General features: G+C 61.1%; 3 non-coding genes across 3 annotated transcripts; all 3 read right to left on the minus strand.

Moving 5' to 3' along the window:
* Positions 1–1,660: 1,660 nt before the first annotated feature.
* LOC131869685 (5S ribosomal RNA) lies at positions 1,661–1,779 on the minus strand. The gene has a single exon (XR_009368063.1). It is a non-coding gene; the product is annotated as a 5S ribosomal RNA (ribosomal RNA).
* A 5,915-nt stretch (positions 1,780–7,694) lies between these two features.
* LOC131869686 (5S ribosomal RNA) lies at positions 7,695–7,813 on the minus strand. Its single transcript, XR_009368064.1, has one exon. It is a non-coding gene; the product is annotated as a 5S ribosomal RNA (ribosomal RNA).
* Positions 7,814–13,728: 5,915 nt separating this feature from the next.
* Positions 13,729–13,847, minus strand: LOC131869711 (5S ribosomal RNA). The gene has a single exon (XR_009368088.1). It is a non-coding gene; the product is annotated as a 5S ribosomal RNA (ribosomal RNA).
* Between the last annotated feature and the right edge of the window lie 13,653 nt (positions 13,848–27,500).

A 27,500-nucleotide genomic window follows, 5' to 3' on the forward strand; every position in this document is an offset into this window, starting at 1 on the left:
CCGGTTTGCCCCGGGTGCGCACCTCGCGTGCACCTTGGCGCGGTGGGCACCATGGCGTGCACGAAGTCGGAGCCCGGTTTGCCCCGGGTGCGCACCCCGCGTGCACCTTCGCCGGGGTGGGCACCTCGGCTGGGTTGCGCGCCCTGGTGCGCACCAAGGAGCGCTCCGAAGTGTGCTCCAAGGTGCGGCGTGCACGAAGTCGGAGCCCGGTTTGCCCCGGGTGCGCACCTCGCGTGCACCTTCGCCGCGGTGGGCACCTTGGCTGGGTTGGGCACCATTGAGCGCTCCGAAGTGTGCTCCAAGGTGCGCACCATGGCCCTCCAAGGTGCGCAGCATGGCGTGCACGAAGTCGGAGCCCGGTTTGCCCCGGGTGCGCACCTCGCGTGCACCTTCGCCAGGGTGGGCACCTCGGTGCGCACACCTTCTCAATGTTTTCTTGCCTTTTCTGGAAATTGGTGAAGGCAGCGCATCAAAGGTGCGCACCTCGGTGTGCTCCGAGGTGCGAACCCGAGAGCGCTCCGAGGTGCCCACGAAGTCGAAAGTCGGGTTAATTGCATTGTTTTCCCCGGGTGCGCTCCGAGGTGCGCAACATCGGTGCGCACCAAGGAGGGCTCCGAAGTGTGCTCCAAGGTGCGCACGATTCGGAGCTCGGTTTGCCCGGGGTGCGCACACCTTGGCTGGGTTGCGCACCCTTTGTGCGCTCCAAGGTGCGCACGAAGTCGGAGCTCGGTTTGCCCCGGGTGCGCACCTTCGCCAGGGTGCGCACCTTGATGCGCACGCCTTGGCTGGGCTGCGCACCTTGGTGGGCGCCATGGTGCGCACCTTTCGTGCGCTCCAAGGTGCGCACGAAGTCGGAGCTCGGTTTGCCCCGGGTGCGCACCTTGGTGGGCGCCATGGTGCACTCCGAGGTGCCCAAGATTGGTGCGCACCAAGGAGCGCTCCGAAGTGCGCTCCAAGGTGCGCAGGTGCGCGCGAAGTCGAAAGTTGGGTTAATTGTCCGGTTTGCCTCGGGTGCGCACCTTGCGTGCACCTTCGCCAGGGTGGGCGCCTTGGTGCGCACACCTTGGCTGGGCTGCGCACCCGGGCGCGCACACCTTGGCACCCGCGTTTCCTTCATTTTAAATTTTTTTTTTTTACAATCTCTCAAGTGGGAAATTCTATAATCTCAACTTTTTTTGCCTTTTCAGGAAACTTTTGAATGGAGCGCATCATTGGTGCGCTCCGAAGTGTGCTCCAAGGTGCGCACCTCTGGTGTGCTCCAAAGCTCTCTCTAGCTGCGTGCACCTGCCCCGGCCGCGCACCCGGCCCCGCCCAGCTTCGCTCACCTGTCCCGGGCGTCTGGTGCGGAACCTTAGAGTAAGAAACATCACCGTGCACCTTGGCCAACGTGCGCGACTCGACCGAGCGCGCACTGGCCGAGGTGCACACCGATTTCACCTGGGTGCGCGCGCAGCACCTCGGGCGCACCGGGGTGCGCGCACAACGCCCGGGTTGCACCGTGGCCTGTGTGCTCGGGGCGCCTCGGGTGCGCGCTCGGTGTCGCCCCCGCGCGCGCGGTAGTGCGGGCAGCGCACCCCGGCCCGGCCCGGCCCCGACGAGAACGCAAACGGGCAAAAGGTTTATTCAAATAGCATTGCGACGCCCGGCGAAAAACTAAAAAAGGGTGCAACACCGGGACTTCCCGGGAGGTCACCCATCCCAGTACTACTCCGGCCCAAGCGCGCTTAACTGCGGAGTTCTGATGGGATCCGGTGCACTAACGCTGGTATGATCGCACCCGTTATGAGCTTGTCGCAGTGTGTACTTAGCAAACCGCGACCCACGTGCGAATCCACCCCGGCCACCCACCCCCGTCGAGGTGCACACCCTCCCTCGCGAAGTGCGCCCCGTTCGCCAAGTGTGAGCCCTGCCCGGGTGCGCGCACCTTGCTAGGGCGTCGGGTGTGCACCCGGCCCGGCCTACGTGCGTGCACCTGGACGGGGCGTCGTGTGCGTGCAGTGTCCCGTCTGCAACGCGGTGCCCACACACCACCTCGGGCGCAACGACCTGCGCTCACATGTGGGCCGAGTGCACCTTGGTGCATGTTCGGGGCGCCTCGGGTGCACGCTCGATCTTGCCCCGGTGCACCAAGGCGCTCGGTTTGCCCCGGGTGCGCACTTGGTGCAAGGTGGGCACCCAAAATAGGGATCAAGCACCAAAACACAAGTTTCGGGATGCAAAATGGGACCCAAGGACCACAAATGCGTTCCAAGACCCATGATGGGTCCACGAGAACAAAAATGTGTTCCGAGACTTAATAAACAAATATTGGGTTTTAGGAGAAGAAACATGCTCTGATGCCCAAAACGAGAATCGACCCCGAAAAGGCCACAGGCCAAAAGTGGGATGCGAGACAAAAAAAAATGGGACCCGAGGACCAAAATTGGGTTCCCAGGTCGAAGACAGGGCAACCGGACAAGAAACGACCTCTAAGGCTCGAAATGAGTCCCGACGACTAAAACTTGACAAGAAGCACCCATCAGGCACCCAGCTCGACACCCATGGGATGCCGACCCACCCGGGCTTCCACCTAGCACACCTTGGCACCCACCCACCCTCGCACCCAACCTCGCACCCAACTTAGCACCTTTGAACCCACATTGGCACTCACCCTGACCCTGGCACCTTGGAACCCACATTGGCACTCACCTTGACCCTGGCACCCACCTTTGCACTCACCTTGGGACCCACCCTGGCTCCCACCTCGGCACCCACCCAGACACCCACCTTGGTTCCTTGGCACCCACCTTGGATCCTTGGCACCCACCCCGACACCCACCTTGGCACGCAACTTGGCTACTTGCCACCCACCTTGGCTCCTTGACGCCCACCCCGACAACCACCCCGTGACCTACCCTGGCTAGGGTTGGTGCACACCCACCCTGGTGCCCACCTTGGCACCCACCCCATGACCCACCTTGGCACGCACCTTAGTACCCACCCCGTTACCCACCCTAGGACCCACCCCGTGACCCACCTTGGCCAGGGTGGGTGCCTTGGTGCGCACAACTTGCCTGGGCTGCACACCAGGGCGGGCTCAAGATGGCACCCGCGTTCCGTTTTTTTCACTATCTTTCAAAACGGAAATTTTAAAATCTCATTTTTTTTTTTTTTTTGCCTTTTCTGGAAATTAGTGAAGGCAGCGCATCAAAGGTGCGCAATGCTGGTGCGAACCCGGGAGCGCTCCGATGTGTGCTCCAAGGTGCGGCGTGCACGAAGTCCGAGCCCGGCTTGCCCCGGGTGCGCACCTCGCGTGCACCTTCGCCGGGGTGAGCACCTTGGCTGGGTTGCGCGCCCTGGTGCGCACCAAGGAGCGCTCTGAAGTGTGCTCCAAGGTGCGGCGTGCACGAAGTCGGAGCTCGGTTTGCCCCGGGTGTGCACCTCGGGTGCGCACCTCGCGTGCACCTTCGCTGCGGTGGGCACCTTGGCTGGGTTGCGCGCCTTGGTGGGCACCATGCAGTGCACGAAGTCGGAGCCCGGTTTGCCCCGGGCGCGCACCTCCGCCAGGGTGGGCACCTTGGTGCGCACAACTTGCCTGGGCTGCGCACCAGGAAGGGCTCAAGATGGCACCCGCGTTCCGTTTTTTTCACTATCTTTCAGAACGGAAATTTTAAAATATCGTTTTTTTTTGCCTTTTCTGGAAATTAGTGAAGGCAGCGCATCAAAGGTGCGCAACGCTGGTGCGAACCTGGGAGCGCTCCGATGTGTGCTCCAAGGTGCGGCGTGCACGAAGTCGGAGCCCGGTTTGCCCCGGGTGCGCCCTGGTGGGCACCATGGTGCGCACCAAGGAGCGCTCCGAAGTGTGCTCCAAGGTGCGCCCTGCACGAAGTCGGAGCCCGGTTTGCCCCGGGCGTGCACCGCGGGTGGGCACCTTGGTGCGCATGCCTTGCCTGGGCTGCGCACCAGGGCGGGCTCAAGATGGCACCCGCGTTCCGTTTTTTTCACTATCTTTCAAAACGGAAATTTTAAAATCTCATTTTTTTTTGCCTTTTCTGGAAATTAGTGAAGGCAGCGCATCAAAGGTGCGCACCTCGCTGCCCACCACGGTGCGCAACGCCGGTGGGCACCCGGGAGTGCTTCGAAGTGTGCTCCAAGGTGCTGCGTGCACGTTGTCGGAGCCCGGTTTGCCCCGGGTGCGCACCTCGCGTGCACCTTCGTCGGGGTGGGCACCTTGGCTGGGTTTGCCCCGGCTGCGCTCCGAAGCGGGGTTATTGGAGCGCCGCCTCTTTTTTTGTCGGAGCGTTTGGTGGGGTTTCTCGCATTGGCTCTTCCCAGGCCCGGTTGCCACCCTGGCGCGCACGAAGTCGGAAGTAGGGTTAATTGCCCGGGTGCGCACCTTTGCCAGGGTGGGCACCTTACCTGGGCTGTGCACCAGGGCGGGCTCAAGATGGCACCCGCGTTCCGTTTTTTTCACTATCTTTCAAAACGGAAATTTTAAAATCTCCTCTTTTTTTTGCCTTTTCTGGAAATTAGTGAAGGCAGCGCATCAAAGGTGCGCACCTCGCTGCCCACCTTGGTGTGCTCTGAGGTGCGCACCCGGGAGCGCTACGAAGTGTGCTCCAAGGTGCGGCGTGCACGTTGTCGGAGCCCGGTTTGCCCCGGGTGCGCACCTCGCCTGCACCTTGGCCGGGGTGGGCACCCTGGCTGGGTTTGCCCAGGGTGCGCTCCGAAGCGGGGTTACTGGAGCGCCCCCTCTTTTTTTGTCAGAGCGTTTGGTGGGGTTTCTCGCATTGGCTCTTCCCAGGCCCGGTTGTTGGGTGCGCTCCCACCCTGGCGCGCGCGAAGTTGGAAGTTGGGTTAATTGCCCGGGCGCGCACCTTCGCCAGGGTGGGCACCTTGGTGCGCACACCTTGGCTGGGCTGCGCACCAGGGCGGGCTCAAGATGGCACCAGCATTCCCTTTTTCTCACTATCTTTCAAAACGGAAATTTTAAAATCTCGTTTTTTTTTGCCTTTTATGGAAATTAGTGAAGGCATCGCATCAAAGGTGCGCACCTCGCTGCCCACCTTGGTGTGCTCCGAGGTGCCCACCACGGTGCGCTCCGAGGTGCCCACCACGGTGCGCAACGCCGGTGCGAACCCGGGAGCGCCCCGATGTGTGCTCCAAGGTGCGGCGTGCACGAAGCCGGACCCCGGTTTGCCCCGGGTGCGCACCTCGCGTGCACCTTGGTGCGCACACCTTGGCTGGGTTGCGCGGCCTGGTGGGCACCATGGTGCGCACCAAGGAGCGCTCCAAAGTGTGCTCCAAGGTGCGGCGTGCACGAAGTCCTAGCCCGGTTTGCCCCGGGTGCGCACCTTCGCCGCGGTGGGCACCATGGCGTGCACGAAGTCGGAGCCCGGTTTGCCCCGGGTGCGCACCTCGCGTGCACCTTCGCCGGGGTGGGCACCTCGGCTGGGTTGCGCGCCCTGGTGCGCACCAAGGAGCGCTCCGAAGTGTGCTCCAAGGTGCGGCGTGCACGAAGTCGGAGCCCGGTTTGCCCCGGGTGCGCACCTTCGCCGCGGTGGGCACCCTGGTGCGCACCATGGCGTGCACGAAGTCGGAGCCCGGTTTGCCCCGGGTGCGCACCTCGCGTGCACCTTCGGCGGGGTTGCGCGCCCTGGTGCGCACCAAGGAGCGCTCCGAAGTGTGCTCCAAGGTGCGGCGTGCACGAAGTCGGAGCCCGGTTTGCCCCGGGTGCGCACCTCGCGTGCACCTTCGGCGGGGTTGCGCGCCCTGGTGGGCACCATGGTGCGCACCAAGGAGCGCTCCGAAGTGTGCTCCAAGGTGCGGCGTGCACAAAGTCGGAGCCCGGTTTGCCCCGGGTGCGCACCTCGCGTGCACCTTCGCCGCGGTGGGCACCATGGCGTGCACGAAGTCGGAGCCCGGTTTGCCCCGGGTGCGCACCTCGCGTGCACCTTCGCCGGGGTGGGCACCTCGGCTGGGTTGCGCGCCCTGGTGCGCACCAAGGAGCGCTCCGAAGTGTGCTCCAAGGTGCGGCGTGCACGAAGTCGGAGCCCGGTTTGCCCCGGGTGCGCACCTCGCGTGCACCTTCGCCGCGGTGGGCACCATGGCGTGCACGAAGTCGGAGCCCGGTTTGCCCCGGGTGCGCACCCCGCGTGCACCTTCGCCGGGGTGGGCACCTCGGCTGGGTTGCGCGCCCTGGTGCGCACCAAGGAGCGCTCCGAAGTGTGCTCCAAGGTGCGGCGTGCACGAAGTCGGAGCCCGGTTTGCCCCGGGTGCGCACCTCGCGTGCACCTTCGCCGCGGTGGGCACCTTGGCTGGGTTGGGCACCATTGAGCGCTCCGAAGTGTGCTCCAAGGTGCGCACCATGGCCCTCCAAGGTGCGCAGCATGGCGTGCACGAAGTCGGAGCCCGGTTTGCCCCGGGTGCGCACCTCGCGTGCACCTTCGCCAGGGTGGGCACCTCGGTGCGCACACCTTCTCAATGTTTTCTTGCCTTTTCTGGAAATTGGTGAAGGCAGCGCATCAAAGGTGCGCACCTCGGTGTGCTCCGAGGTGCGAACCCGAGAGCGCTCCGAGGTGCCCACGAAGTCGAAAGTCGGGTTAATTGCATTGTTTTCCCCGGGTGCGCTCCGAGGTGCGCAACATCGGTGCGCACCAAGGAGGGCTCCGAAGTGTGCTCCAAGGTGCGCACGATTCGGAGCTCGGTTTGCCCGGGGTGCGCACACCTTGGCTGGGTTGCGCACCCTTTGTGCGCTCCAAGGTGCGCACGAAGTCGGAGCTCGGTTTGCCCCGGGTGCGCACCTTCGCCAGGGTGCGCACCTTGATGCGCACGCCTTGGCTGGGCTGCGCACCTTGGTGGGCGCCATGGTGCGCACCTTTCGTGCGCTCCAAGGTGCGCACGAAGTCGGAGCTCGGTTTGCCCCGGGTGCGCACCTTGGTGGGCGCCATGGTGCACTCCGAGGTGCCCAAGATTGGTGCGCACCAAGGAGCGCTCCGAAGTGCGCTCCAAGGTGCGCAGGTGCGCGCGAAGTCGAAAGTTGGGTTAATTGTCCGGTTTGCCTCGGGTGCGCACCTTGCGTGCACCTTCGCCAGGGTGGGCGCCTTGGTGCGCACACCTTGGCTGGGCTGCGCACCCGGGCGCGCACACCTTGGCACCCGCGTTTCCTTCATTTTAAATTTTTTTTTTTTACAATCTCTCAAGTGGGAAATTCTATAATCTCAACTTTTTTTGCCTTTTCAGGAAACTTTTGAATGGAGCGCATCATTGGTGCGCTCCGAAGTGTGCTCCAAGGTGCGCACCTCTGGTGTGCTCCAAAGCTCTCTCCAGCTGCGTGCACCTGCCCCGGCCGCGCACCCGGCCCCGCCCAGCTTCGCTCACCTGTCCCGGGCGTCTGGTGCGGAACCTTAGAGTAAGAAACATCACCGTGCACCTTGGCCAACGTGCGCGACTCGACCGAGCGTGCACTGGCCGAGGTGCACACCGATTTCACCTGGGTGCGCGCGCAGCACCTCGGGCGCACCGGGGTGCGCGCACAACGCCCGGGTTGCACCGTGGCCTGTGTGCTCGGGGCGCCTCGGGTGCGCGCTCGGTGTCGCCCCCGCGCGCGCGGTAGTGCGGGCAGCGCACCCCGGCCCGGCCCGGCCCCGACGAGAACGCAAACGGGCAAAAGGTTTATTCAAATAGCATTGCGACGCCCGGCGAAAAACTAAGAAAGGGTGCAACACCGGGACTTCCCGGGAGGTCACCCATCCCAGTACTACTCCGGCCCAAGCGCGCTTAACTGCGGAGTTCTGATGGGATCCGGTGCACTAACGCTGGTATGATCGCACCCGTTATGAGCTTGTCGCAGTGTGTACTTAGCAAACCGCGACCCACGTGCGAATCCACCCCGGCCACCCACCCCCGTCGAGGTGCACACCCTCCCTCGCGAAGTGCGCCCCGTTCGCCAAGTGTGAGCCCTGCCCGGGTGCGCGCACCTTGCTAGGGCATCGGGTGTGCACCCGGCCCGGCCTACGTGCGTGCACCTGGACGGGGCGTCGTGTGCGTGCAGTGTCCCGTCTGCAACGCGGTGCCCACACACCACCTCGGGCGCAACGACCTGCGCTCACATGTGGGCCGAGTGCACCTTGGTGCATGTTCGGGGCGCCTCGGGTGCACGCTCGATCTTGCCCCGGTGCACCAAGGCGCTCGGTTTGCCCCGGGTGCGCACTTGGTGCAAGGTGGGCACCCAAAATAGGGATCAAGCACCAAAACACAAGTTTCGGGATGCAAAATGGGACCCAAGGACCACAAATGCGTTCCAAGACCCATGATGGGTCCACGAGAACAAAAATGTGTTCCGAGACTTAATAAACAAATATTGGGTTTTAGGAGAAGAAACATGCTCTGATGCCCAAAACGAGAATCGACCCCGAAAAGGCCACAGGCCAAAAGTGGGATGCGAGACAAAAAAAAATGGGACCCGAGGACCAAAATTGGGTTCCCAGGTCGAAGACAGGGCAACCGGACAAGAAACGACCTCTAAGGCTCGAAATGAGTCCCGACGACTAAAACTTGACAAGAAGCACCCATCAGGCACCCAACTCGACACCCATGGGATGCCGACCCACCCGGGCTTCCACCTAGCACACCTTGGCACCCACCCACCCTCGCACCCAACCTCGCACCCAACTTAGCACCTTTGAACCCACATTGGCACTCACCCTGACCCTGGCACCTTGGAACCCACATTGGCACTCACCTTGACCCTGGCACCCACCTTTGCACTCACCTTGGGACCCACCCTGGCTCCCACCTCGGCACCCACCCAGACACCCACCTTGGTTCCTTGGCACCCACCTTGGATCCTTGGCACCCACCCCGACACCCACCTTGGCACGCAACTTGGCTACTTGCCACCCACCTTGGCTCCTTGACGCCCACCCCGACAACCACCCCGTGACCTACCCTGGCTAGGGTTGGTGCACACCCACCCTGGTGCCCACCTTGGCACCCACCCCATGACCCACCTTGGCACGCACCTTAGTACCCACCCCGTTACCCACCCTAGGACCCACCCCGTGACCCACCTTGGCCAGGGTGGGTGCCTTGGTGCGCACAACTTGCCTGGGCTGCACACCAGGGCGGGCTCAAGATGGCACCCGCGTTCCGTTTTTTTCACTATCTTTCAAAACGGAAATTTTAAAATCTCGTTTTTTTTTTTTTTTTGCCTTTTCTGGAAATTAGTGAAGGCAGCGCATCAAAGGTGCGCAATGCTGGTGCGAACCCGGGAGCGCTCCGATGTGTGCTCCAAGGTGCGGCGTGCACGAAGTCCGAGCCCGGCTTGCCCCGGGTGCGCACCTCGCGTGCACCTTCGCCGGGGTGAGCACCTTGGCTGGGTTGCGCGCCCTGGTGCGCACCAAGGAGCGCTCTGAAGTGTGCTCCAAGGTGCGGCGTGCACGAAGTCGGAGCTCGGTTTGCCCCGGGTGTGCACCTCGGGTGCGCACCTCGCGTGCACCTTCGCTGCGGTGGGCACCTTGGCTGGGTTGCGCGCCTTGGTGGGCACCATGCAGTGCACGAAGTCGGAGCCCGGTTTGCCCCGGGCGCGCACCTCCGCCAGGGTGGGCACCTTGGTGCGCACAACTTGCCTGGGCTGCGCACCAGGAAGGGCTCAAGATGGCACCCGCGTTCCGTTTTTTTCACTATCTTTCAGAACGGAAATTTTAAAATATCGTTTTTTTTTGCCTTTTCTGGAAATTAGTGAAGGCAGCGCATCAAAGGTGCGCAACGCTGGTGCGAACCTGGGAGCGCTCCGATGTGTGCTCCAAGGTGCGGCGTGCACGAAGTCGGAGCCCGGTTTGCCCCGGGTGCGCCCTGGTGGGCACCATGGTGCGCACCAAGGAGCGCTCCGAAGTGTGCTCCAAGGTGCGGCCTGCACGAAGTCGGAGCCCGGTTTGCCCCGGGCGTGCACCGCGGGTGGGCACCTTGGTGCGCATGCCTTGCCTGGGCTGCGCACCAGGGCGGGCTCAAGATGGCACCCGCGTTCCGTTTTTTTCACTATCTTTCAAAACGGAAATTTTAAAATCTCATTTTTTTTTGCCTTTTCTGGAAATTAGTGAAGGCAGCGCATCAAAGGTGCGCACCTCGCTGCCCACCACGGTGCGCAACGCCGGTGGGCACCCGGGAGTGCTTCGAAGTGTGCTCCAAGGTGCTGCGTGCACGTTGTCGGAGCCCGGTTTGCCCCGGGTGCGCACCTCGCGTGCACCTTCGTCGGGGTGGGCACCTTGGCTGGGTTTGCCCCGGCTGCGCTCCGAAGCGGGGTTATTGGAGCGCCGCCTCTTTTTTTGTCGGAGCGTTTGGTGGGGTTTCTCGCATTGGCTCTTCCCAGGCCCGGTTGCCACCCTGGCGCGCACGAAGTCGGAAGTAGGGTTAATTGCCCGGGTGCGCACCTTTGCCAGGGTGGGCACCTTACCTGGGCTGTGCACCAGGGCGGGCTCAAGATGGCACCCGCGTTCCGTTTTTTTCACTATCTTTCAAAACGGAAATTTTAAAATCTCCTCTTTTTTTTGCCTTTTCTGGAAATTAGTGAAGGCAGCGCATCAAAGGTGCGCACCTCGCTGCCCACCTTGGTGTGCTCTGAGGTGCGCACCCGGGAGCGCTACGAAGTGTGCTCCAAGGTGCGGCGTGCACGTTGTCGGAGCCCGGTTTGCCCCGGGTGCGCACCTCGCCTGCACCTTGGCCGGGGTGGGCACCCTGGCTGGGTTTGCCCAGGGTGCGCTCCGAAGCGGGGTTACTGGAGCGCCCCCTCTTTTTTTGTCAGAGCGTTTGGTGGGGTTTCTCGCATTGGCTCTTCCCAGGCCCGGTTGTTGGGTGCGCTCCCACCCTGGCGCGCGCGAAGTTGGAAGTTGGGTTAATTGCCCGGGCGCGCACCTTCGCCAGGGTGGGCACCTTGGTGCGCACACCTTGGCTGGGCTGCGCACCAGGGCGGGCTCAAGATGGCACCAGCATTCCCTTTTTCTCACTATCTTTCAAAACGGAAATTTTAAAATCTCGTTTTCTTTTGCCTTTTATGGAAATTAGTGAAGGCATCGCATCAAAGGTGCGCACCTCGCTGCCCACCTTGGTGTGCTCCGAGGTGCCCACCACGGTGCGCTCCGAGGTGCCCACCACGGTGCGCAACGCCGGTGCGAACCCGGGAGCGCCCCGATGTGTGCTCCAAGGTGCGGCGTGCACGAAGCCGGACCCCGGTTTGCCCCGGGTGCGCACCTCGCGTGCACCTTGGTGCGCACACCTTGGCTGGGTTGCGCGGCCTGGTGGGCACCATGGTGCGCACCAAGGAGCGCTCCGAAGTGTGCTCCAAGGTGCGGCGTGCACGAAGTCCTAGCCCGGTTTGCCCCGGGTGCGCACCTTCGCCGCGGTGGGCACCATGGCGTGCACGAAGTCGGAGCCCGGTTTGCCCCGGGTGCGCACCTCGCGTGCACCTTCGCCGGGGTGGGCACCTCGGCTGGGTTGCGCGCCCTGGTGCGCACCAAGGAGCGCTCCGAAGTGTGCTCCAAGGTGCGGCGTGCACGAAGTCGGAGCCCGGTTTGCCCCGGGTGCGCACCTTCGCCGCGGTGGGCACCCTGGTGCGCACCATGGCGTGCACGAAGTCGGAGCCCGGTTTGCCCCGGGTGCGCACCTCGCGTGCACCTTCGGCGGGGTTGCGCGCCCTGGTGCGCACCAAGGAGCGCTCCGAAGTGTGCTCCAAGGTGCGGCGTGCACGAAGTCGGAGCCCGGTTTGCCCCGGGTGTGCACCTCGCGTGCACCTTCGGCGGGGTTGCGCGCCCTGGTGGGCACCATGGTGCGCACCAAGGAGCGCTCCGAAGTGTGCTCCAAGGTGCGGCGTGCACGAAGTCGGAGCCCGGTTTGCCCCGGGTGCGCACCTCGCGTGCACCTTCGCCGCGGTGGGCACCATGGCGTGCACGAAGTCGGAGCCCGGTTTGCCCCGGGTGCGCACCTCGCGTGCACCTTCGCCGGGGTGGGCACCTCGGCTGGGTTGCGCGCCCTGGTGCGCACCAAGGAGCGCTCCGAAGTGTGCTCCAAGGTGCGGCGTGCACGAAGTCGGAGCCCGGTTTGCCCCGGGTGCGCACCTCGCGTGCACCTTCGCCGCGGTGGGCACCATGGCGTGCACGAAGTCGGAGCCCGGTTTGCCTCGGGTGCGCACCCCGCGTGCACCTTCGCCGGGGTGGGCACCTCGGCTGGGTTGCGCGCCCTGGTGCGCACCAAGGAGCGCTCCGAAGTGTGCTCCAAGGTGCGGCGTGCACGAAGTCGGAGCCCGGTTTGCCCCGGGTGCGCACCTCGCGTGCACCTTCGCCGCGGTGGGCACCTTGGCTGGGTTGGGCACCATTGAGCGCTCCGAAGTGTGCTCCAAGGTGCGCACCATGGCCCTCCAAGGTGCGCAGCATGGCGTGCACGAAGTCGGAGCCCGGTTTGCCCCGGGTGCGCACCTCGCGTGCACCTTCGCCAGGGTGGGCACCTCGGTGCGCACACCTTCTCAATGTTTTCTTGCCTTTTCTGGAAATTGGTGAAGGCAGCGCATCAAAGGTGCGCACCTCGGTGTGCTCCGAGGTGCGAACCCGAGAGCGCTCCGAGGTGCCCACGAAGTCGAAAGTCGGGTTAATTGCATTGTTTTCCCCGGGTGCGCTCCGAGGTGCGCAACATCGGTGCGCACCAAGGAGGGCTCCGAAGTGTGCTCCAAGGTGCGCACGATTCGGAGCTCGGTTTGCCCGGGGTGCGCACACCTTGGCTGGGTTGCGCACCCTTTGTGCGCTCCAAGGTGCGCACGAAGTCGGAGCTCGGTTTGCCCCGGGTGCGCACCTTCGCCAGGGTGCGCACCTTGATGCGCACGCCTTGGCTGGGCTGCGCACCTTGGTGGGCGCCATGGTGCGCACCTTTCGTGCGCTCCAAGGTGCGCACGAAGTCGGAGCTCGGTTTGCCCCGGGTGCGCACCTTGGTGGGCGCCATGGTGCACTCCGAGGTGCCCAAGATTGGTGCGCAACAAGGAGCGCTCCGAAGTGCGCTCCAAGGTGCGCAGGTGCGCGCGAAGTCGAAAGTTGGGTTAATTGTCCGGTTTGCCTCGGGTGCGCACCTTGCGTGCACCTTCGCCAGGGTGGGCGCCTTGGTGCGCACACCTTGGCTGGGCTGCGCACCCGGGCGCGCACACCTTGGCACCCGCGTTTCCTTCATTTTAAATTTTTTTTTTTTACAATCTCTCAAGTGGGAAATTCTATAATCTCAACTTTTTTTGCCTTTTCAGGAAACTTTTGAATGGAGCGCATCATTGGTGCGCTCCGAAGTGTGCTCCAAGGTGCGCACCTCTGGTGTGCTCCAAAGCTCTCTCCAGCTGCGTGCACCTGCCCCGGCCGCGCACCCGGCCCCGCCCAGCTTCGCTCACCTGTCCCGGGCGTCTGGTGCGGAACCTTAGAGTAAGAAACATCACCGTGCACCTTGGCCAACGTGCGCGACTCGACCGAGCGCGCACTGGCCGAGGTGCACACCGATTTCACCTGGGTGCGCGCGCAGCACCTCGGGCGCACCGGGGTGCGCGCACAACGCCCGGGTTGCACCGTGGCCTGTGTGCTCGGGGCGCCTCGGGTGCGCGCTCGGTGTCGCCCCCGCGCGCGCGGTAGTGCGGGCAGCGCACCCCGGCCCGGCCCGGCCCCGACGAGAACGCAAACGGGCAAAAGGTTTATTCAAATAGCATTGCGACGCCCGGCGAAAAACTAAGAAAGGGTGCAACACCGGGACTTCCCGGGAGGTCACCCATCCTAGTACTACTCCGGCCCAAGCGCGCTTAACTGCGGAGTTCTGATGGGATCCGGTGCACTAACGCTGGTATGATCGCACCCGTTATGAGCTTGTCGCAGTGTGTACTTAGCAAACCGCGACCCACGTGCGAATCCACCCCGGCCACCCACCCCCGTCGAGGTGCACACCCTCCCTCGCGAAGTGCGCCCCGTTCGCCAAGTGTGAGCCCTGCCCGGGTGCGCGCACCTTGCTAGGGCGTCGGGTGTGCACCCGGCCCGGCCTACGTGCGTGCACCTGGACGGGGCGTCGTGTGCGTGCAGTGTCCCGTCTGCAACGCGGTGCCCACACACCACCTCGGGCGCAACGACCTGCGCTCACATGTGGGCCGAGTGCACCTTGGTGCATGTTCGGGGCGCCTCGGGTGCACGCTCGATCTTGCCCCGGTGCACCAAGGCGCTCGGTTTGCCCCGGGTGCGCACTTGGTGCAAGGTGGGCACCCAAAATAGGGATCAAGCACCAAAACACAAGTTTCGGGATGCAAAATGGGACCCAAGGACCACAAATGCGTTCCAAGACCCATGATGGGTCCACGAGAACAAAAATGTGTTCCGAGACTTAATAAACAAATATTGGGTTTTAGGAGAAGAAACATGCTCTGATGCCCAAAACGAGAATCGACCCCGAAAAGGCCACAGGCCAAAAGTGGGATGCGAGACAAAAAAAAATGGGACCCGAGGACCAAAATTGGGTTCCCAGGTCGAAGACAGGGCAACCGGACAAGAAACGACCTCTAAGGCTCGAAATGAGTCCCGACGACTAAAACTTGACAAGAAGCACCCATCAGGCACCCAACTCGACACCCATGGGATGCCGACCCACCCGGGCTTCCACCTAGCACACCTTGGCACCCACCCACCCTCGCACCCAACCTCGCACCCAACTTAGCACCTTTGAACCCACATTGGCACTCACCCTGACCCTGGCACCTTGGAACCCACATTGGCACTCACCTTGACCCTGGCACCCACCTTTGCACTCACCTTGGGACCCACCCTGGCTCCCACCTCGGCACCCACCCAGACACCCACCTTGGTTCCTTGGCACCCACCTTGGATCCTTGGCACCCACCCCGACACCCACCTTGGCACGCAACTTGGCTACTTGCCACCCACCTTGGCTCCTTGACGCCCACCCCGACAACCACCCCGTGACCTACCCTGGCTAGGGTTGGTGCACACCCACCCTGGTGCCCACCTTGGCACCCACCCCATGACCCACCTTGGCACGCACCTTAGTACCCACCCTGTTACCCACCCTAGGACCCACCCCGTGACCCACCTTGGCCAGGGTGGGTGCACCCACCCTGGTGCCCACCTTGGCACCCACCCATCCTAGCACCCAGCCTGTGACCGGGCTTGGAACCCAACCTTGCACCCGTCTTGGCCAGTGTGGGTGCGCACCCATCCTGGCACCCACGTTGTGACACACCCTTTAACCCACGCACCCTAGCAGCCACGTTGGCACCCACCTTGGAACACAACCTAGCAACTTGGCACCCACCCCGTGACCCACCTTGGCATCCACCATAGCAGTCGCCCACTTGGCACCCACCTTGGAACCCAAGTTGGCACCCACCTCGGCACCCACCTTGACACTTGTGGACCCACCTTGCCACTCACCCTAGCATCGACCCATCCTAGCACCCACCCTGGCACCTTTGCACCCTAGCACTCACCCATCCTAGCACCTAACCTGTGACCCACCTTGACACTCACCCTCGCACCCACCTTGGAACCCAACCTAGCACCCACCCACCCTGACACCAACCCTAGCACCTACCCACCCTTGCACCCACCCTGTGACCCATCTTGGCACCCACCCATCCTACCACTCAACCTATCACCCACCTTCTCACCCACCTTGGCATCCACCTTAGCACCCACCCACACTGGCACCTTGGCACCCACCTCGGGCAAGGTGGGTGCACACCCACCCTGACACCCAATTTAGAACCAACCGAGCATGTTACCCACCTTGGCACCCACATTGCAGCCCACCCTAGTACCCACCCTATGACCCACATTGGCATCCACACCCTAGCACCCAGGCACCTCGACACCCGCCTTGACACGCACCCTAGCACTAAACCTGTGACCCACCTTGGAACTCACCCTAGAACCCACCCACCCTGTGAACCACCTTGGCATCCACCTTAGCACCCACCCACCTTGGCACCCACTCTAGCACTCACCCATCCTAACACCCAACTTGTTACCCACCTTGGCACCCGCCCTCGCGTCCACCTTGAAACCCACCCTAGCACCCACCCACGCAGGAGCCCACCTTGGCACCCAACCTAACACCCACGCATCCTGGCACCCAACTTGTGACCCACCTTGGAACCCACCCTAGTACCCACCTTTGAACCCACTATATCACCAACCCACCTTGGCACCCACCCTATGACCCTCTTTGGAATCCACCCTAGCACGCACCCACCCTGGCACCCACCATGGAGCGCACCCTAGCACCCACCCACCTCGGCACGCACCTCAACACCCACCTTGGTGTGCGCACTGCGCCAACCTCTCAAAGACCCTATGTGGTGCGCTCCAAAGTGTACACCTTTGGTGCGCTCCAAGGTGCGCACCTTTGGTGCACACCGAGGTGCACACCAAAGTGTGCACCGAGGTGAGCACCAAAGTGCACTCCAAGGTGCACACCAAGGCGTGCACCTTTGGTGCGGTCAATGCAAACGAATTCGGAAGTTGGGGTCGATGTCCTAATCGCTGCTGCAGACTACACGTATGAGAATCGGACAAATAGCTTTATATAGGGGAGGTGTTGCGTTTGATGGGTCGACTCCCCTGGTTGTGTGCACTGCACCAACTTCAAAGACCCTGTCTTGTTTAAGAAGTCAAAAGTTGGGGTGGATGTCCTAATCATTGCTGCAGTCTACGCATGTATGAGAATCAGACAAATAGCTTATATAGGGGAGGTGTTGCATTCGGTGGGTTGACTCCCCTGGTTGTGCGCACTGCGCCAACCTCAAAGACCCCGCATAGCAGAAGAAGTCGGAAGTCGGATTTTGGTGAGCACCAAGGCGTGCACCTTTGGTGCGGTCAACGCAGACGAATTCAGAAGTTGGGGTGGATGTCCTAATCGTTGTTGCAGGCTACACATGTATGAGAATCAGACAAATAGCTTATATAGGGGAGGTGTTGGGTTTGATGGGTCAACTCCCTTGGTTGTGCGCATTACGCCAACCTCAAAGACCTTGTTTTCGTTAAGAAGTCAAAAGTTGGGGTCAATGTCCTAATGGCTCCTGTAGGCTACACATGTATGAGAATCGGACAAATAGCTTATATAGGGGAGGTGTTGGGTTTGATGGGTCGACTCCCCTGGTTGTGCGCATTACGTCAACCTCAAAGACCTTGTTTTCGTTAAGAAGTCAAAAGTTGGGGTCGATGTCCTAATTGCTCCTGTAGACTACACATGTATGAGAATCAGACAAATAGCTTATATAGGGGAGGTGTTGGGTTTGATGGGTTGACTCCCCTAGTTGTTCGCATTACACCAACCTCAAAGACCTTGTTTTCGTTTAGAAGCCGAAAGTTGGGGTCGATGTCCTAATTGCTCCTGCAGGCTACGCATGTATGAGAATCAGACAAATAGCTTATATAGGGGAGGTGTTGGGTTTGATGGGTCGACTCCCCTGGTTGTGCGCATTGCGCCAACCTCAAAGACCCTGCATTGCGGATGAAGTCGAAAGTCAGAGTTTGGTGTGCTACAAGGTGTGGTCGAAGGTGCTCACCTAGGTGTGCACCTTTGGAGCGCAGGAAAAGTGCCCTCCAAAAGTGCGCACCTTTGGAGTGCACAAAAGTGCCCTCCAAAAGTGCGCACCTTTGGAGCGCACAAAAGTGCCCTCCAAAAAGTGCCCTCCAAAAGTGCGCACCTTTGGAGCGCACAAAAGTGCCCTCCAAAAAGTGCCCTCCAAAAGTGCGCACCTTTGGAGTGCAGAAAAGTGCCCTCCAAAAAGTGCCCTCCAAAAGTGTGCACCTTTGGAGTGCACAAAAGTGCCCTCCAAAAGTGCGCACCTTTGGAGCGCAGAAAAGTGCCCTCCAAAAAGTGCCCTCCAAAAGTGCGCACCTTTGGAGCGCAGAAAAGTGCCCTCCAAAAAGTGCCCTCCAAAAGTGCGCACCTTTGGAGCGCAGAAAAGTGCCCTCCAAAAAGTGCCCTCCAAAAGTGCGCACCTTTGGAGCGCAGAAAAGTGCCCTCCAAAAAGTGCCCTCCAAAAGTGCGCACCTTTGGAGCGCAGAAAAGTGCCCTCCAAAAAGTGCCCTCCAAAAGTGCGCACCTTTGGAGCGCACAAAAGTGCCCTCCAAAAGTGCGCACCTTTGGAGCGCACAAAAGTGCCCTCCAAAAGTGCGCACTTTTGGTGCGCACCAAGGCGCTGGTTCGGTCGTTGCAGGCGAGTTCGGAAGTTGGGGTCGATGTCCTGAGCGGAGGTGCAAACTACACAGGTGTCGGAATCGGACAAATAGCTTATATAGGGGAGGTGTATGCTTCGATGGGGTCGACTCCCCAGGTTGAGCGCACGCGCCAACCTCAAAGACCCTACGGTATGGATGAAGTCGGAAGTTGGGTCCGATGACCGATTCGATTAGTAGGTATGCTCATGAGGTCGGAATTTGGGTCCGATGACCTGCCATGTGCAGGAAGGCGAATGTTGGCACTGTGCGTTGCAAGGTGCACACCAAGGTGCTGGTGCGGTCTTTTTAGTCGAGTTCGGAAGTTGGGGTCGATGTCCTGATCGGAGGTGCAAGCTACACAGGTGTGGGAATCGGACAAATAGCTTATATAGGGGAGGTGTATGCTTCGTTGGGTCGACTCCCCGGGTTGAGCGCACCGCGCCAACCTCAAAGACCCTACGGTATGGATGAAGTCGGAAGTTGGGTCCGATGACCGATTCGATATGTAGGCATACTCGCGAGGTCGGAATTTGGGTCCGATGACCTGCCATGTGCAGGAAGGCGAATGTTGGCACTGTGCGTTGCAAGGTGCGCACCAAGGCGCTGGTTCGGTCGTTGCAGGCGAGTTCGGAAGTTGGGGTCGATGTCCTGATCGGAGGTGCAAACTACACAGGTGTGGGAATCGGACAAATAGCTTATATAGGGGAGGTGTATGCTTCGTTGGGTCGACTCCCCGGGTTGAGCGCACCGCGCCAACCTCAAAGACCCTACGGTATGGATGAAGTCGGAAGTTGTGTCCGATGACCGATTCGATATGTAGGCATACTCGCGAGGTCGGAATTTGGGTCCGATGACCTGCCATGTGCAGGAAGGCGAATGTTGGGACTGTGCGTCGCAAGGTGCGCACCAAGGCGCTGGTGCCGTCGTTGCAGTCGAGTTCGGAAGTTGGGGTCGATGTCCTGGTCAGAGGTGCAAACTACACAGGTGTGGGAATCGGACAAATAGCTTATATAGGGGAGGTGTATGCTTCGATGGGTCGACTCCCCGGGTTGAGCGCACCGCGCCAACCTCAAAGACCCTACAGTATGGATGAAGTCGGAAGTTGGGTCCGATGACCGATTCGATACGTAGGCATATTGGCGAGGTCTGAATTTGTGTCCGATGACCTGCCATGCGCAGGAAGGCGGAATTTGGGTCCGATGACCGAGTTGATGGCGTGCCATGCGCAGAAAGGCGGAATTTGGGTCCGATGACCGAGTTGATGTTGATGGCCCGCCATGCACAGGAAGGGGCGGAATTTGGGTCCGATGACCGATTTGAAGGCGTGCCATGCGCAGAAAGGCGGAGTTTGGGTCCGATGACCGAGTTGATATTGATGGCCCGCCATGCGCAGGAAGGCGGAATTTGGGTCCGATGACCTGACATACGCATGGAGTCCGACTCGGGGGCCGATGTTCGATTCGATGACTTGCATTGTGGGTAAAGTCGGAAGTTGTGGTCTTTGACCCGATTCGATGACCAGACTTCGGCTGCTTGAGAATCGGACAAATAACTTATATAGGGGAGGTAGTGTTCTCGAGCATCCTCCCCCCGTGCCCGTTTATGTCGATTGATGCTGGTGCTCGACTGGTTGGAGCGCTCGGATGCAAAAATCTTGCACCAGGATTTATCGATTGTGATGGACACGGCAAGTCTCCTGATTGCTATGCAGGAGCTCATCGTGAATCTCTATGCGGCCTTGGTATGGACTCGACCTGCGGAATGGTTCGGCAATGGTAGTCGCTCCAACACGTCCTTGCAATGGCCACAGAGGTGATTCGACTAGAGCTCCAGTCTAGCTTTTGGGTTGCTTGGCGGACTGGTATAGCCGCGATCGAGTTCCGGCCATGAACGTTTTAGATAGCTCTTGGGCTTTCTGGGACGGAAGTCGGAAGTTTGGGCTGTTGTCCGATTTGATGACCATTCTTCGGATGTGTGAGAATCGGACAAATAACTTATATAGGGGACTGTGTTGTCTCACGCAGCCCCCTCCGTGCCCCTCTATCTCGACCGATGTTGGTGCTTGAAAGGGTTGGGATCGCTCGGATTTATAAACGTGCACCACCATTTGTCGAGTGTGAGGGACGCGGCAGGTCTCCTAAATGCTATACGGGCGCTCTCTGAGAATCTCTATCCGGGCCTCGACACAGACTAGTCTGCTGAATGGTTTGGCACTGGTAGTCGATCCAACACGTCGTTGTTGTGGCCGCCTAGGCGATTCGATTCGAGCCCCCGTCTAGCTTTTGGGTTGCTTGGCGGATTTTGCCCTATCCGCAAGTGAGCTCTGTCCCTAAACGTTCGAGAAACCCGATTGCTATGCGCCGACTCTCTTTCTTGCGAGCCTCCATCTAGCTTTTGGGTCTCTACGGAACGGAAGTCGGAATCTGGGACCGTTGTTTGATTCGACGAGGCAGACTACGGTTGTGCGAGAATCGGACAAATAACTTATATAGGGGAGGTGTTGACTGGAGCATTCTCCCCGTGCCCCTCTAACTCGACCAATGCTGGCGCTCGAACGGTGGGTAGCGCTCGGATTTTCGTTGAGCGCCAGCATTGGTCGATTTAGAGGGGCATGCGAGATTCCCGAATGCTATGCGAGGGCTCTAACGGAAATGTCTATTGGTTTCGGTATGGATGCAATTGCGAGTGGTTCGGCAAAGGTAGTCGTTCCGATGCGTCCATGTCGTGGCCAAATCGATAATTCGATTTGAGCCCTCGTATAGCATTTGGGTCTCTCGATGTGATTCCGCATTCCAGTCCCTTTGGGCACTGCTTGAGCCGCATCCCAGGGGGTTCCCTTCCCAATAATCTGCCTCGCAACCCGATTGCTATGCGGTGAGGCTCCTCGGCCGCCTCGGAACTATCTGTGTATCAGACGCATCGCGGGATAAGGGGTTGGCAACGGTAGTCGCCCCAAGCGCGTCCGATGCTTGGACCATTCCGAGGCGGCCCTGAAGCCTCTTCCGTCTAGCCGTTGGGTCCTTCTCGCCGCATCCCTTGCCTCGCACCCCGATTGCTATGCGGTGAGGCTCCTCGGCCGCCTTGGAACTATCTGTGTATCAGACGCATTGCGGGATAAGGGGTTGTCACTGGTAGTCGCCCCAAGCGCGTCCGATGCTTGGACCATTCCGAGGCGGCCCTGAAGCCTCTTCCGTCTAGCCGTTGGGTCCTTCTCGCCGCATCCCTCGACTCGCACCCCGATTGCTATGCGGTGAGGCTCCTCGGCCGCCTTGGAACTATCTGTGTATCGGACGCGTCGCGGGATAAGGGGTTGTCACTGGTAGTCGCCCCAAGCGCGTCCGATGCTTGGACCATTCCGAGGCGGCCCTGAAGCCTCTTCCGTCTAGCCGTTGGGTCCTTCTCGCCGCATCCCTCGCCTCGCACCCCGATTGCTATGCGGTGAGGCTCCTCGGCCGCCTTGGAACTATCTGTGTATCGGACGCGTCGCGGGATAAGGGGTTGTCACTGGTAGTCGCCCCAAGCGCGTGCGATGCATGGACCATTCCCAGGCGGCCCTGAAGCCTCTTCCGTCTAGCCGTTGGGTCCTTCTCGCCGCATCCCTCGCCTCGCACCCCGATTGCTATGCGGTGAGGCTCCTCGGCCGCCTTGGAACTATCTGTGTATCGGACGCGTCGCGGGATAAGGGGTTGTCACTGGTAGTCGCCCCAAGCGCGTCCGATGCTTGGACCATTCCGAGGCGGCCCTGAAGCCTCTTCCGTCTAGCCGTTGGGTCCTTCTCGCCGCATCCCTCGCCTCGCACCCCGATTGCTATGCGGTGAGGCTCCTCGGCCGCCTTGGAACTATCTGTGTATCGGACGCGTCGCGGGATAAGGGGTTGTCACTGGTAGTCGCCCCAAGCGCGTCCGATGCTTGGACCATTCCGAGGCGGCCCTGAAGCCTCTTCCGTCTAGCCGTTGGGTCCTTCTCGCCGCATCCCTCGCCTCGCACCCCGATTGCTATGCGGTGAGGCTCCTCGGCCGCCTTGGAACTATCTGTGTATCGGACGCGTCGCGGGATAAGGGGTTGTCACTGGTAGTCGCCCCAAGCGCGTCCGATGCTTGGACCATTCCGAGGCGGCCCTGAAGCCTCTTCCGTCTAGCCGTTGGGTCCTTCTCGCCGCATCCCTCGCCTCGCACCCCGATTGCTATGCGGTGAGGCTCCTCGGCCGCCTTGGAACTATCTGTGTATCGGACGCATCGCGGGATAAGGGGTTGTCACTGGTAGTCGCCCCAAGCGCGTCCGATGCTTGGACCATTCCGAGGCGGCCCTGAAGCCTCTTCCGTCTAGCCGTTGGGTCCTTCTCGCCGCATCCCTCGCCTCGCACCCCGATTGCTATGCGGTGAGGCTCCTCGGCCGCCTTGGAACTATCTGTGTATCGGACGCGTCGCGGGATAAGGGGTTGTCACTGGTAGTCGCCCCAAGCGCGTCCGATGCTTGGACCATTCCGAGGCGGCCCTGAAGCCTCTTCCGTCTAGCCGTTGGGTCCTTCTCGCCGCATCCCTCGCCTCGCACCCCGATTGCTATGCGGTGAGGCTCCTCGGCCGCCTTGGAACTATCTGTGTATCGGACGCGTCGCGGGATAAGGGGTTGTCACTGGTAGTCGCCCCAAGCGCGTCCGATGCTTGGACCATTCCGAGGCGGACCTGAAGCCTCTTCCGTCTAGCCGTTGGGTCCTTCTCGCCGCATCCCTCGCCTCGCACCCCGATTGCTATGCGGTGAGGCTCCTCGGCCGCCTTGGAACTATCTGTGTATCGGACGCGTCGCGGGATAAGGGGTTGTCACTGGTAGTCGCCCCAAGCGCGTCCGATGCTTGGACCATTCCGAGGCGGCCCTGAAGCCTCTTCCGTCTAGCCGTTGGGTCCTTCTTGCCGCATCCCTCGCCTCGCACCCCGATTGCTATGCGGTGAGGCTCCTCGGCCGCCTTGGAACTATCTGTGTATCGGACGCGTCGCGGGATAAGGGGTTGTCACTGGTAGTCGCCCCAAGCGCGTCCGATGCTTGGACCATTCCGAGGCGGCCCTGAAGCCTCTTCCGTCTAGCCGTTGGGTCCTTCTCGCCGCATCCCTCGCCTCGCACCCCGATTGCTATGCGGTGAGGCTCCTCGGCCGCCTTGGAACTATCTGTGTATCGGACGCATCGCGGGATAAGGGGTTGTCACTGGTAGTCGCCCCAAGCGCGTCCGATGCTTGGACCATTCCGAGGCGGCCCTGAAGCCTCTTCCGTCTAGCCGTTGGGTCCTTCTCGCCGCATCCCTCGCCTCGCACCCCGATTGCTATGCGGTGAGGCTCCTCGGCCGCCTTGGAACTATCTGTGTATCGGACGCGTCGCGGGATAAGGGGTTGTCACTGGTAGTCGCCCCAAGCGCGTCCGATGCTTGGACCATTCCGAGGCGGACCTGAAGCCTCTTCCGTCTAGCCGTTGGGTCCTTCTCGCCGCATCCCTCGCCTCGCACCCCGATTGCTATGCGGTGAGGCTCCTCGGCCGCCTTGGAACTATCTGTGTATCGGACGCGTCGCGGGATAAGGGGTTGTCACTGGTAGTCGCCCCAAGCGCGTCCGATGCTTGGACCATTCCGAGGCGGCCCTGAAGCCTCTGCCGTCTAGCCGTTGGGTCCTTCTCGCCGCATCCCTCGCCTCGCACCCCGATTGCTATGCGGTGAGGCTCCTCGGCCGCCTTGGAACTATCTGTGTATCGGACGCGTCGCGGGATAAGGGGTTGTCACTGGTAGTCGCCCCAAGCGCGTCCGATGCTTGGACCATTCCGAGGCGGACCTGAAGCCTCTTCCCTCTAGCCGTTGGGGCTTTCTCGCCGCATCCCTCGCCTCGCACCCCGATTGCTATTCGGTGAGGCTCCTCGGCCGCCTTGGAACTATCTGTGTATCGGACGCATCGCGGGATAAGGGGTTGGCAGTGGTAGTCGCCCCAAGCGCGTCCGATGCTTGGACCATTCCGAGGCGGCCCTGCAGCCTCTTCCGTCTAGCCGTTGGGGCCATCTCGCTGCATCCCCCACCTCGCACCACGATTGCTATGCGGTGAGGCTCCTTGGCCGCCTCGGAACTATCTGTGTATCGGACGCATCGCGGGATAAGGGGTTGTCACTGGTAGTCGCCCCAAGCGCGTCCGATGCTTGGACTATTCCGAGGCGGCCCTACAGCCTCTTCCGTCTAGCCGTTGGGGCCATCTCGCCGCATCCCCCAGCTACTCGGCCGCCTCGGAACTATCTGTGTATCGGACGCATCGCGGGATAAGGGGTTGGCAGTGGTAGTCGCCCCAAGCGCGTTCGATGCTTGGACTATTCCGAGGCGGCCCCGCAGCCTCTTCCGTCTACCCTTTGGGGCCATCTCGCCGCATCCCTCGCCTCGCACCCCGATTGCTATGCGGTGAGGCTCCTCGGCCGCCTGGGAACTATCTTCGTATCGGATGCATCGCGGGATAAGGGGTTGTCACTGGTAGTCGCCCCAAGCGCGTCCGATGCTTGGACTATTCCGAGGCGGCCCTGTGGCCTCTTCCGTCTAGCCGTTGGGGCCATCTCGCCGCATCCCTCACCTCGCACCCCCATTGCTATGCGGTGAGGCTCCTCGGCCGCCTTGGAACTATCTTCGTATCGGAAGCATCGCGGGATAAGGGGTTGTCACTGGTAGTCGCCCCAAGCGCGTCCGATGCTTGGACTATTCCGAGGCGGCCCTGCAGCCTCTTCCGTCTAGCCGTTGGGGCCATCTCGCCGCATCCCCCACCTCGCACCCGGATTGCTATGCGGTGAGGCTCCTCGGCCGCCTTGGAACTATCTTCGTATCGGACGCATCGCGGGATAAGGGGTTGTCACTGGTAGTCGCCCCAAGCGCGTCCGATGCTTGGACTATTCCGACGCGGCCCTGTGGCCTCTTCCGTCTAGCCGTTGGGGCCATCTCGCCGCATCCCCCACCTCGCACCCCGATTGCTATGCGGTGAGGCTCCTCGGCCGCCTTGGAACCATCTTCGTATCGGACGCATCGCGGGATGAGGGGTTGTCACTGGTAGTCGCCCCAAGCGCGTCCGATGCTTGGACCATTCCGAGGCGGCCCTGAAGCCTCTTCCGTCTAGCCGTTGGGGCCTTCCCGCCCCATCCCTCGCCTCGCACCCCCGATTGCTATGCGGTGAGGCTCCTCGGCCGCCTTGGAACCATCTGTGTATCGGACGCATCGCGGGATAAGGGGTTGGCACTGGTAGTCGCCCCAAGCGCGTCCGATGCTTGGAGCATTCCGAGGTGGCCCTGAAGCCTCTTCCGTCTAGCCGTTGGGGCCTTCCCGCCCCATCCCTCGCCTCGCACCCCGATTGATATGCGGTGAGGCTCCTCGGCCGCCTTGGAACTATCTGTGTATCGGACGCATCGCGGGATAAGGGGTTGGCACTGGTAGTCGTCCCAATCGCGTCCGATGCTTGGACCATTCCGAGGCGGCCCTGCAGCCTCTTCCGTTTAGCCGTCGGGGCCTTCCCGCCGCATCCCTCGCCTCGCATCCCGATTCCTATGCGGTGAGTCTTCTCGGCCGCCGCGGAACTATACCTGTTATTGCTACTGCATCCTTCGGCTGGTAACCTCCTCTGCCGCCTTGGAACGTTCTCTTTGTCGGACGCGTCGCGGGATAAGGGGTTGGCACTGGTAGTCGCCCCAAGCGCGCCCGATGCATAGACCGCTCCGAGTTGACCTTGCTTTCAGCCTCTCACATGCATAGACCTCTCTGAGTCGACCCTGCAGCCTCTCACGTTTAGCCTTTGGAATCTCGCCTCACAACTATCCTTGATGCATCCCTTGCCTCGAGCCCTGATTGCTTTCTTGGCTGCATCCCTCCTCTCCTCACAGCCCGGTTGTCATCACTGCTTCATCCGTCGCTTCATGCATTCTGGCTGCTGGGCCCTTCCCACCGCACACCTCGATTGCTATCTCTTCTGCATCACACACCCCGATTGCTATCTCTGCTACATCCCTCGGCTCTCACTTCTGCATCCTTCGCCTCCCACCTCGATTGCTATCAATGCTGCATCCGTAACCTCACACCCCGATTGCTATGCGGGGAGGCTCCTTGGCCGCCTTGGAAATTTCTGTGTGTCGGACGCACGCGGGATAAGGGGTTGGCACTGGTAGTCGCCCCAAGTGCGCCCGATTCTTAGACCGCTTCGAGGTGACCTCGTAGCCTCTTTCGTCCAGGCTTCCTGCCTTCAACGCCCTTTTTACACCTCGATTGCTATGCGCGGGCTCGTTGGCGTCTATCACCTCTCTGCGAAGAGTGGCACGATGATTGTTGGGGTAAATCGTAGCAGTCCGATCTCTGGCCTTGGGCCATTGTGAGGGCTGATCGATTTCCTGTGCGCATCTCGTGTTCGCCCAGTAACAGACTCGACGACTTGTAATCGGTCTTGTTCCCGATTGTTCCTGGAGGTAGTCTTCGGAACTCTTGGATTTGACCTGTCACTCGAACTGTCCTCTTCCGAGGATGCTTGTGTGTGTGTGCTTGTGCCATTTCCTTGGCGGTATTAACGAGATATTAAAGAGCGGAGTGAGCGCCTCGCCCAGCTATGTTTGGGGCTCTCACTCCCTTACCCGGTGTGCGACCGCTTTGCACGTAGGTTGCGGAGCATCGCGACTCTTTCGATGTTTGGCGGTTGTCTTCCGGTGATGCGTTGGTCCCGAAGTGCACGTTACTAGCATTTCTGCCATTGTTCTCGATCTTTGGCACGTTCCTTCGTTGCAATTGGATATATATCTCCGTTTATACGCGCAGGCTTCTCCCGCCTATTCAGCGCTGTCCCACTCTCAGCACTCTCGTGGTCTCCTTGGCTTCTCTCTCCCGTGAGCGAGCTCTCTTCTCGAGTCTTTTCCATGTCCCATGGAGGTTGCCTTGCGAAATTCGGGCACACAAACGTACCGGATAAGAGCGGAATTGCCTATGAGGAGAAGCTCACCTTAGGGAGCAGCAATGCCGAGTGTTTCGACAGAGGGTAGAGGGGGCGTTGTTTGGGCGGTTGCACAAAAGAGTGCTACGGTTGCACTGAAGGTTGCTTCTTCGTCTCCGACGAACTCTTCGAGGCAAAAAAAGCTTGTATACGGGGTCGAGGTGGGACTGTTCGTGCGAGTTGCGCCACCAAAAGTGCGTAGGGGGCATATACCTGGGAAATGGATGTCTCTGAGTGGCCTTACTCGGTCGCGTGCACGGTGCATTCTCTAACGGCAGGACTGTCGCGAGCATGTGCGGTTCGGATGTTTTCGGGT

This window comes from Cryptomeria japonica, unplaced genomic scaffold (genome assembly GCF_030272615.1).
Source record: "Cryptomeria japonica unplaced genomic scaffold, Sugi_1.0 HiC_scaffold_258, whole genome shotgun sequence".
Classification (NCBI taxonomy): domain Eukaryota; kingdom Viridiplantae; phylum Streptophyta; class Pinopsida; order Cupressales; family Cupressaceae; genus Cryptomeria; species Cryptomeria japonica.